Source organism: Astatotilapia calliptera, chromosome 13 (genome assembly GCF_900246225.1).
Source record: "Astatotilapia calliptera chromosome 13, fAstCal1.2, whole genome shotgun sequence".
NCBI classification, from domain to species: Eukaryota; Metazoa; Chordata; class Actinopteri; order Cichliformes; family Cichlidae; genus Astatotilapia; species Astatotilapia calliptera.
Window position 1 is genome coordinate 9,935,163 of NC_039314.1, and position 12,090 is coordinate 9,947,252.

Genomic DNA, 12,090 nt, shown 5'->3' on the forward strand with positions numbered 1-12,090 from the left:
TCCTTTTCAAAAATAATTCAGAGAGAAAAAAAACAGAGAAGTCAAATATATCAAATTTGCACGAATCTTCTAGTGAAGGTGCCTCCTCCTTCTGACCTTAGGGTAACTAATTTCTCAGACAGTGACATGACAGTGCGCTGGGAAGCTGCAGCTGATGATGATGTTTCTTACCTCACTAAGTGGAGGCGACCTGAGACAGGTGGGGAAGAACTATTGGATTGTTGGGGTACATATTATGAAGTAAAAAAAATACAATATCTCAATAAACTGTTGTCCTGTGTCTTAAGGAGTATGAGATATCACTGTCTGCACTCTATGGAGATGGAGCTCAGAGTGAAGCTGTGGCCATACGCTACAGCACCTGTGAGTCACACATTTTCTGATCCTGAACGTTTGTCAAACTCAGGAGGGGAGAGCCTGAAACCATTTACCTAAGTCACATTAGCAGCAGTGTTCAGCCTAAAAAATAGACAAGTTAAAAGTCATGCATCCATATTATTTGTTTATTTATTAAATTATTTTCGAGACACTGTTAGTTGTTAGAAGCCAGTGTTTTAATGACAGGACATATATGACAGTAATGAGACAACCTAAGATATCCAAGATTAGCACAAAAACACAAATAGAATCACAGAAAGCGTGTTTCTCTCCCGTTAGTCTTTAGGCCCAGTTACCTTTTACTTTTCTGTGGTCAGTAGCCCTTCATGTCATATTCTGTCTCTATGTACAATATAGCATTACTAATACAAGAACCTATATGTAAATGAACTTCATTGTGTAATTGATGGCAGTTCTCAAAGTACTAGTCACTTAAAGGTTAAATTTCACATCGAAATTCTCATATTATATTCTATTTGAATGTTTAAAAAGAAAAATATCACAGTATTTATGCTTTCACTGAGCATATACCTGCATCAATGATGAACTCTCAAGGCTGAAAAGTCCTGGCTTTGGTCAGCCACGGTCCACGCACACGCACACGTCACCAATCCCTGACTGCTTGATCATAACAGCAATTGGGCTGCTGGGAACATGACGGGCGTTCTTCTTGATGTTAACAAGGTGCTCACCAATCTCCCTGGGAACAAACGAGATTCCTAAGACAGACCGACAAAACAGATGTTAACAACGCTTATTCTTGTGTGTGCATGCAGCCCGTTTCAGTTGCTCCTGCTTCTTTCTCCACGCTTTAACTTTTATTACTTTCCCCCTCTGTCTTTTACTTAAGGGTTAATAAAGTATTTGGATTCTGATGAGTCTCATTGTTTAGCAAACTTCTCACTTATCAGACGGACACTCACCAATGTGAGCGTTACGCAGCATCTTCAGCAGGCAGGGCTCCTCTGGGCCTGAGGGTGTTGTAAGAGGGGCTGTCAGCTGGCTGAGGTCACGCTCGCCTATGTCCAGTGGAATATCTGCAGCAGAGCCCGCCTTCAGTGAAGTATGTTGGCTGGAAGGCTTTCAGGCCCGTCTTTGCCACTCCAGGGTCAGAGACCTTCACCTTGTTTGGATGACAGCCTGCTCTGATATTCATCTGTGGGCACAAACACCAAAACTCAAGAGACTTTTCAGTGAGAAGAAAAGGCAAACCTTGCATGCCAGAGTGAAAGTGAGAGTGTGTGTGAGTGCATACTCACCCTGAATGGACTCTCAGGGATGTTAGCGTCTCCCCAGGAGACCATCACAGTGTGCTTCACAGGCTTACGTGGGGTGCAGGTGTATGTGCTGTTGCTATTATCCTTAACCTGGACATCCACAGAATTGACTTCACCATCCTGTGCAGAAGACAAGGGATTATAGTTCAATCAGATTTAACACACTGTATTTTTCGGACCATAAGGCGCACTGTCGATGAACAGGTCTGGTTTCATACATGAGGCGCACTGGACTATAAAACGCATTAAGCGAAACAAAACAGCCAGATAAGTCAAACTTTACTCAACTCTTTCTTCTTGCTTCCTCCACTTCCGTACCATTGATTCATTCATGTTGAAATCTCTCGCAGCTGCTCTATTCTCATGTTCTACTGCGTGACTGACAGCCTTGAGTTTGAAATCCGCTTCGTCAGCATGTCTCTTAACAGGTGGCATTTTGGGGTCATGATCCACACACAATACAGTAATATTATGTTGCAGCACAGTACGTATCACTCCGCCAGGCTCCTGACTACGTAGCCGTAATGCTCCGACAATCCATCAAGCGGTGCGACTTCGTAGCTTACCAAAGTCGTACTAAAACATTTTTTGACAGATTTTTAAGCGCCGTGTATTACATAAAATCGGTTCAAGGTCAATAAGCACAACCACAATTCATACATAAGGCGCACTGTCGATTTTTACTCAACTCTTTCTTCTTGCTTCCTCCACTTCCGTACCATTGATTCATTCATGTTGAAATCTCTCGCAGCTGCTCTATTCTCATGTTCTACTGCGTGACTGACAGCCTTGAGTTTGAAATCCGCTTCGTCAGCATGTCTCTTAACAGGTGGCATTTTGGGGTCATGATCCACACACAATACAGTAATATTATGTTGCAGCACAGTACGTATCACTCCGCCAGGCTCCTGACTACGTAGCCGTAATGCTCCGACAATCCATCAAGCGGTGCGACTTCGTAGCTTACCAAAGTCGTACTAAAACATTTTTTGACAGATTTTTAAGCGCCGTGTATTACATAAAATCGGTTCAAGGTCAATAAGCACAACCACAATTCATACATAAGGCGCACTGTCGATTTTTGAGAGATAATTAAAGGATTTTAAGTGCGACTCATAGTCCGAAAAATACGGTACATACAATATATTTAACATATTTGTGATCATATACAAAGCCAGATATACCTGGGCTATAATTTTCAGAGGAGCTTTTCCTCCTTGCTTGGCATCAACTGTGAGTTCACTGGGTTTTCCAACAGCCAGACCACTGCTCTGTAGGCCTGGACCGTGCGCCTTAACCTAGAGAAAACTATTTTAAACAAACAATTAAAAAAGGAACAAGTCAAAGATCTACTATAGCCAAAAGATCATTTACAGACTATAGCGCTGTGAAAAAATATTTGCCTCCTTTCTCATTTCGTATCTTATTCCATATTTGTCACACTTACACGTTTCAGATCAATAAATGTTAATATTAGACAAGAATGTCTAATATTAAACGGCAGTTTTCAAGGGGAAAAAGCTATCCAAACATACTTGGTCCTATATGAAAAAGTAATTGCACCGAATTAAATAAATTCTAACAACAGCTTATCAAGTTTAAAGGCGCTTCTGCTGTTTAACACGACCTCTGCTAGTTTCCTCTTTCTGGCGCAAAGCGGGAGATAAACAAGCAAGAGAGACGGGACTTGTGGCAGAAACGCCGATCAGCTGATCATTGATCAGTTTCATGATTGAAGTAGCAGCAGGAGAGGGAGAACGAGAGAAGAAGAGGCAGCTGTGCAGCAAAGACACAGAATAACTCCAGCTTTTTGTCTTTTTTTTATTGTAGCTGAAGTACGGGACAAATCGCTTTTATTTTCAGCTCAATACAAAACGCATAATATTAACTCTGAATACCAGAGGATTCCGTTTTTTATGGCACGGTTGGCTCTACTAACTAACCATATGAATAAAATAAAGTTCACCAGTAACATCATAGCACCCACCCAACTGTACAGAAACTCCATCATGCTAGCTAGTACACAGTACGAGTTATTGTAACTGACTGTAAAAAGTTAGCACAAGGAAAATAAACTCCACCTAAACTTGGTTTGACCCAGATAGACTGCAGGTCATAACTTCTTACCTGAAGCTCATTTCACCTGACAGTCGGACTGGCGGCCGCCTTGCGTCTCTCCACCTCCAGTCCTTTCCCCCATCCACCTGCTGGCCTCCACCACTTGCTAATTTGACTGAATGTGTGAAAGCTCCACCATAGCCACTACCAAACAACTGAGTTATTTTTACACGTCTGCCAGCATCTGTCCAATCCGCCACCTTTCACTGTTTACACAGTTAGGAAAAAAAGACAACAACAACAACAACAACAAAACATTGGGCCATTTAAAAGGCAAAATTAGCATCGGCCCACCGGGCAAATGGCCGGTATACCCGATGCCCCACAGACAGACTGAGGCCCCGCCGCTATTTTTGAGTGCAAAAATGTGTGGTCTCCAGCTAATGGAAAAGGCTGATCGCACGATGTGCGCGTAGTGCTCTTTAAATAGAACAATTTGCCCCATTCTCTTCGCCCGTCATGTGGCCACATGTGGCGGGCTAGCAGGCTAGCAACATACAGGCCCGGGTTCGAGCCCTCGGCTCACTTCCCTCTGTATGTTCACCTGCTAGGGGGAGGTCCAGGCGGGCGATCTTGGAGTGAAAATTCCAAGGGATGACCCCTCGTAGCCTGGGCTTCCCCTGACTTTTTTTCTTTGCTTTGCTTTTTTTCATTTACCTGCCAGCAACAAACACACCTCCTTGTTGTCATGGCTACCAACGACCACTCTTCTTGTGCCAACAAGTCATTGCCTGACAAAACATTATTTCCTATGTTTCCCTGGCTTTTTTGCCTTTTTTATTTCTTGTGTTTTAGACAAAAACAAAAGAAAAAGATCTACAGATTCAGGCTTTTCTTTACCTGTGGTAGTCGGGTAGAATGACGTCACTGACACTATTTAATATGAAAACAAACTTTCTCAAACAAAAAACAAAAACAAAAAAGGAGTGGGTCGGTGTGTCATCTTTACTGAGCACCATACATGTTTTGCTTCACATTCAAATTATTATTTTTCCTTTTCAAAAATAATTCAGAGAGAAAAAAACAGAGAAGTCAAATATATCAAATTTGCACGAATTCCACAGGCCGGCAGGTGGCGCAGAGCATTTGCCGGTGTTGTGCCTAAAAGTGATTGTCTGCCAGAAAGTGATTTCCGTCCGCGGGAGCGTGCGCAGCTGCTTAAAGCTGCAGCGCCCAGATTACTTGCGTTTCCAGCTACTTCCGTGCAACTGATATAATGTGGGGCGAAAAAAAACCCCAAACACATTTATGCCTTTGTTGTTAGGCAAAGGTATGCATTTATGGAGCTTTAACGTTTCTTGCATATCTTGTAACCGAATTATGACGTTTATCAGAAGGTTGCTTTCAGTGAGTAGCGCAGTCACGAATGACTACAGGCATCACGATGGAATAATTAATCCCTACAGGTTTAGTATGTCTACCATAGCTGGACTGGCCATCGGGTATACCGGGCATTTGCCCGGTGGGCCGATGCTAATTTTTCATTTTAAATGGCCCAATGTTTTGTTGTTGTCTTTTTTCCCTAACCGTGTAAACAGTGAAATTGGCGGATTGGACAGATGCTGGCAGACGTGTAAAAATAACTCCGTTGTTTGGTAGTGGCTATGGTGGAGCTTTCACAGATTCAGTAAAATTAGCAAGTGGTGGAGGCCAGCAGGTGGATGGGGGAAAGGACTGGAGGTGGAGAGACGCAAGGCGGCCGCCAGTCCGACTGTCAGGTGAAATGAGCTTCAGGTAAGAAGTTATGACCTGCAGTCTATCTGGGTCAAACCAAGTTTAGGTGGAGTTTATTTTCCTTGTGCTAACGTTGTGCTACAGTCAGTTACAATAACTCGTACTGTGTACTAGCTAGCATGATGGAGTTTCTGTACAGTTGGGTGGGTGCTATGATGTTACTGGTGAACTTTATTTTATTCATATGGTTAGTTAGTAGAGCCAACCGTGCCATAAAAAACGGAATCCTCTGGTATTCAGAGTTAATATTATGCGTTTTGTATTGAGCTGAAAATAAAAGCGATTTGTCCCGTACTTCAGCTACAATAAAAAAAGACAAAAAGCTGGAGTTATTCTGTGTCTTTGCTGCACAGCTGCCTCTTCTTCTCTCGTTCTCCCTCTCCTGCTGCTACTTCAATCATGAAACTGATCAATGATCAGCTGATCGGCGTTTCTCTCTTGCTTGTTTATAGAATAGAATACTTTTATTTGTCAATTTCTTCAAATGTACTTGCCATACAAAGGAATTGAAATTACGTTTTACACTGTCCCATGCGTAGACATTGACAACAATAAGGTGCAGATGCACAACAAAAACAGCCCTAACAATAAGGTAATAAATAGTAATATAATAATATAAATAGTGCTAAAAGAAATACTAAAAATATATATATAGCAGCAGGTGTGTGCAATTGCAATGCAAGTCAGGAATGTTTTCAGTTCTTGGTTCAGAGAGTGTTTCCTTGTTGGAGAGTGTGCGTGGGTGGGGGGGCGGAGTAGAGTCCAATCTGTCTTCCTATACTGATACTCCTATATTATCTCCCGCTTTGCGCCAGAAAGAGGAAACTAGCAGAGGTCGTGTTAAACAGCAGAAGCGCCTTTAAACTTGATAAGCTGTTGTTAGAATTTATTTAATATCACTTTCTAGTATCAGCTGATGTTTGTTGGAGCCACAGCTGTAAAAGCTGCTGGCCATGATATCGGTTTGGTTATCTGGTGAGAGGGAAACATGAAGATGAAACCAGGAGATGTCCTTACTGAATCATCAGCGCTGAACAGGTGATGGAGAAACAGGTTTTACCTTTTAGGTGACATGAATAGGTTGAAGGAAAGCCATGAACTGTTTCTGAGAGACAACTTACACCTTTTCTATATAGCTGACAGCTGGTAACTGTGCAGGGGCGGGTCTAGCAAAGTTTTGCCATGGGGCCAGGTAGAGCATTAACAGGGAAAGGGGGCACAAAGAAATACTTTTCTTTCTTATTCTCATTTAAAATTTCTAGCTTTCAACAAATAATTATTTGAATCTTACAACCAAAGTTTTCATCCGATGTCAAATTTATAGAAATCCATTATTGTACATAGTAAGTTTTTTTCAGGGTCCCAACATAATTTCTTCAGAAGAAAGTACTGTACATGATGCCAGTATTTTCCCACATTTTCTAGATACTGTACTAGTACTTTGTGTAAAATGCCATCGAAAAGTCAGTTAAGTTTTATTCTTTCTCACCTGTCTTTCTGTCTCCTTTCACTTTTAAAAGGTTGCCATGTTAGAAAAAATATTTTGCCCTGCCATGCTGTTTATTGATGTGGTAAATAAATAGTTTATGAAAATATCACTAAATCTGTCATTTATTATTTTTAATATTCAGTAATGGTCATGTCTCACCTCTAGTCTTCTCTGTCTTAATTTCAGGTTTCCACCATATGTTGTAGATAGTTCAGGAAGTTAACTCAACCAAGCAGTCTTTGGGTTTCGGCTAAGTACTGTTTAGAATACCAGAATAGGGAGGATGGTGTAGGTTTAAGTTTATTAGATTGATACATATGTACCAACAAGACAGTGTACATCACTGTCACAACGACGTTTGTTTTCATTCAAAGGCTTTATGGTTTTTCCTATAATACCTGGTGGGCCGGTCTCTAGTCAAAATGCCCGGGCTGATTTTTTGTCCCAGTCCAGCCCTGATGTCTACTCTTGTTGTTCATATTTGTTATAAGACTGTCGAATAGTAGTTAAAACAATAAAGACCTATTGTGCCAGTATCACCATGACTCTTTCTTGTTTGTTCAGAATAACGACTGAACATGGCATTTTAGCGCTACCAAAAAATGATTGTGGCCTATAACCTGTCACTGAAACAATATTTCGGCTTCAAACTTGTTGGATATATTCCAGAAGGGTTACATGTGATATATTATATCCCAAAAACTCTCCAAGAAGTGCTGAATAACTTGTTCAGGAACAATAAAACTGATAATATGCAATTTCCAACCTGCCAAAAAGTGATTGCCGCCTATATCTTGTCACTGAAAAAATGTTTCTGCTTCAAAATTGTTGGATATCATCCAGAAGGGTTACACGTGACATATTATATCCCAAACACTCTCCAAGAACTGCTGAATAACTTTTAAAAGAACATTAATACCGATAATATGCCATTTTCAGCCTGCCAACAAGTGATTGTGGACTATATCTTGTCACTGAAACAATATTTCTGCATCAAACTTGTTGGGTATCATCCAAAAGGGTTACATGTGACACATTATATCTCAAACAATCTCTAAGGACTGTTCAATAACTATTAAAGGACCATTAATACCCATAATATGCCATTTTCGACTTGCCAAAAAGTGACTGTGAACTATAACTTGTCACTGAAATACTATTTCTGCTTCAAACTTGGTGCATGTCATTCAGAAGGGTCATTGTTACGCCCCAGTCTAGGGGTACAGGGATGCAACATAGGTTTGGAAAATTGCCCCGCCCTGGTCCCCAAAACCATACACAGAGGGAAAACCAATCTCTTAGTGAATGGTGGTTTATTTTTCTACACTGCAAAAATGAAGCTCCGGGGTGAACAAAGGCCAAAATAACAAACAAAACAAGCTAAGTCAGGAGGAGGTGCTATCTAAACCCTATGTGAAATCAAACATCAAACAAAAGACAAGCGCTACACTCCCTAACTGAAATAAACAGGAGAAAACAGTGCAAGGAAAACAATAAGGCAGCTCACCCCTTCTGTTCCAGTGCTATTTACAATGTGCTATTTACAATGAAAACTAATGTACACACTATATACAGAACTCAGAAGGTCGCACAAATGTCTCAGGTTTTGGAGGCCAGGGCCAGGGTCAGGTCTGCTGCTGCTCCTGTCAGTGGCTGCCCCAGGACAACTGCTGGTGAGGGATTTTGAATGCGACCCATGATCGGCAGACCAATCGGCAGCCGTCTGCTCATCCACTCAGGGACCTGCAAAGACTTAAAGGCACAGACAAAGAAAACAACCACCAAAACAACCACCAAAACAGATTATGGCCAGGGCCATAACAGTCATATGTCAAATATTACATCTCAAACAGTCCCTCAGAACTGCTAAATTACCATTAAGGGAACAATAAAACTGATAATATGCAATTTTCAACCTGCCAAAAAGTGATTGTGGACTATAACTTGTCACTGAAACAATATTTCTGCTTCAAACTTGTTGGATATCATCCAGAAGGGTTACATGTGACATATTATATCCCAAACACTCTCCAAGAACTGCTGAATAACTTTTAAAAGAACATTAATACCGATAATATGTCATTTTCAACCTGTGCATAAAAAGTCAAATTTCAAAAATGTTGTAATTCAAAAATAATACAAAAAAAAAAGGATTAGGAACACCAAGTAATAGGAAAGACAAAACAACGGTAATAAAAATGTCATTCCAATACAGCACTTATTAATTGAAACGAAAACCAAAAACAAATAACAATTACATCCAATTAAAGAAGAAACCACCAGTTAAAATAAACTAACAAATAGACCAGAAACAGGGGGTACAGCGGAAGCTCAACACCAGTAAACCATGGAACAACATATATATTAATTCTTTGCATACAGTAACTATGCTAACATGTTAGGAAACACAAAATAATTGAATAATCCTACAAACAAATTGCAATCAAAGCTGAACTCTAATGTTGTGAACAACACAGAAACACACACAGCAACACGAACATAAATTAATGAATTAATAAACAAATAAACAACCAATAAATATTATAGGAGACAACGATACAAAACAAGAAACATTTCAAAAACATTGAAAAATTGACAGCGACCCTAACTTTCTGACCAGCATACTTCACAAACAAATGGGGTTTTTTTTGGTCTTGCGGGGCTTCTTGGCACAGCCCCTGTGGTACCACCGTGGGTAAATCTTGCAGCCAGTATGAATTAGACAAAACAAGGTAACACGAGTATTTTGTTAAAAGTGTTATACAAATAAGTATGTAAATAACAATCTTGCAAAATACTAAATCCCTTTGAGGCAATAATAATTTTAGGTTACTTTACAAAAGTAAAAAGAAAAAAGTTTATTTTGTGACCCAGAAAGAGTAATATTTCAAACTCCGCCACTCTGTGTTCCTCCGCCACTGCCTCATTTGAGTTTTTGGACGAAATGGATTCTGGGATATTGCATTTCGTCATTTCGAGCTGATTGCAGACCAGAACAGGCAATCAGATTTGTCCTTTTTTGTGCTCCTTTATGTCATCTGCACTTGTCTGTTTGTGACGTCTGCACTGTGCCGTGTTTTTGTTATTCAATAAATGCATTTGTGGCGAGACGAGGTTGGGATATAAAGTAAATACTCTTCAGTTTTAAAGAACGACAACGCCACCCTGGGAATTTCACCCAGAGAATACTGAAAGTAACACTAAATCACCAGAAAGGCACTTAGGTTCGCTATACTCAGTCCAGAGACGAGGTTCAATGATCAACAAATTCACAATTTATTAATAATTATTTAAAACACCATATAAAAGCACAATCATAAATATTCAAATATGCTTAAAAAGGTATTCAGAGCTGAGGCTTACCAGTGGAGGGGCAGGGATGCCACACACAAACTAAAGAAAGAAAACACACCCAAAACACAAGTGCAGCACACTATCACACACACACTCACACTAATAAACTAAACAAGGCAGGTGTGTACACTCAAGGGATCCCACCACCAAGGCACCCTAGTCTCCTCCACGTCGGCACTCCGCATCTGAATAAAAGAAACAAAGAAAATGTTAATATATTACAACAAACTAATGTGTAGCACCGGGGGATAACCCAACTGCAGGACCACACTGGTGATCCACAGCTAGAAAAAGGGCCTCCCACCAGTGGTGTAACAGAGAATCCAAACTACAAATCAAAAAGCAATAAAACAACATACAATCTGAATAAAACTCTAAAATCTGGAGCAAACGGAATCGCCGTACTGCTCCAACTTGCCGTCCACACGACGATAAGTTAACAGTCAATCAATATGCACGCCAGCTGACTCCGATAACCGGCATGCATATGGCCGTTGTCCACGCCGACGTCCACTGTAAAAGCTGACAGCAGCAGGGAAGAATTCTCACAACGGGAACAGACGGTAAAAGCACAGCAAGGCAAAACAGCAGCACTTCAGTTCGCGTAGCTTGGCGCAAAACTAAGGTCCACACTTCCTGCAAAACATAATAAATAATTACTATAAAAGAACAATAGAAGGCAGAGAGCGTAACAAAAGTTGATTACGTACCAAGTAAGCCGGGTCACAGAACGTAAGCAGAATAGCTCAGAGGAGGCTTCTATAGCTACGACCAGCCGCGATGGGGGCTTCAGAGGAGTAACCCACAAACGATCTCTACCACACCGAGGAAGTCAGGTGACCAAAAAGGAGATCACAGGCAAGCGATGCAGAGACACTCAAATGGCCACTATTTATACTAGCGCCCCCTAATGGGCCAGGCTGAAAGTGGGTTGGACCGCGGGATAACATTCATCCTGCCACACATTGCAAAAAAACAACAACAAAAAAAAAAAACAGGCAATCAGATTTTTTTTGCATCCAAGTCTGTGATTGGCTGGTTTTGTGGCACAAATATAACGGTGTACAGAAAGAGTTGAGCGTGCACAGGCAGAAATGTTGAGAGCGCAAGCAACACAAGCACAAGTGCAAAAACTGAGCGACAGGGGCTGCTATTGTGTGTGTGTTTAGATAATAGCAAACACTGAAATACATTTTTTGCACGCAGCAATGAATTTAGTTCACTCAAATTTACCTTTTCTTCGCTCAAAATAAATTTCTCCTCAAAATGCAACACTTGCACCTGCATTTTTTTTTACGTGCGCTCAGAATAGTGGCACAAAAATAACGCCATAGAAAGGAAGGGGCAGTGTATGTACAACATTCAAAGGAAAGGAGAAATAAGGAGGTGGTCATATCGAGAATAGGATTTGGACATACTGGTGTGAACACTACACTTTGATAAGGAAAGATAAAACAGGGAAATGTGACAACTGTGGAGAAGACGAAACGATAGAACATGTCATCTTACACTGTCAGAAGTGCAGGTGGAGAGATGATAACTGACCCAAAATCTCAGTAAGATAAAAATGAAACTAGATCTTATTTATTTACTGCAAAAGGACTCTAGAAGTAAAGGTTATCAGGCCTTATTCCAGTTTTTAAAAGAGGGTAAATTGTTTGGGAGGATTTTAGTTGTTGTTTTGTTGTTGTTGTTTTTTTGTTTTGTTTTGGGGTTTTTTTTTTTTTGGGGGGGGGAAGT

General features: G+C 40.6%; 1 long non-coding RNA gene across 3 annotated transcripts; it reads right to left on the reverse strand.

Annotated features, from left to right (window-relative positions):
• Nucleotides 1–485: 485 nt before the first annotated feature.
• LOC113035493 (uncharacterized) lies at nt 486–4,675 on the reverse strand. Of its 3 annotated transcripts, none has more exons than XR_003274352.1 (5): nt 3,783–4,675; nt 2,840–2,963; nt 1,638–1,775; nt 1,302–1,534; nt 486–1,074 (listed from the first exon to the last, which is right to left on the reverse strand). It is a non-coding gene; the product is annotated as an uncharacterized LOC113035493 (long non-coding RNA). The 3 variants fall into 3 exon arrangements; XR_003274351.1 differs by having other exon boundaries at nt 486–1,078; nt 3,783–4,674; XR_003274350.1 differs by having other exon boundaries at nt 486–1,097; nt 3,783–4,674.
• Between the last annotated feature and the right edge of the window lie 7,415 nt (nt 4,676–12,090).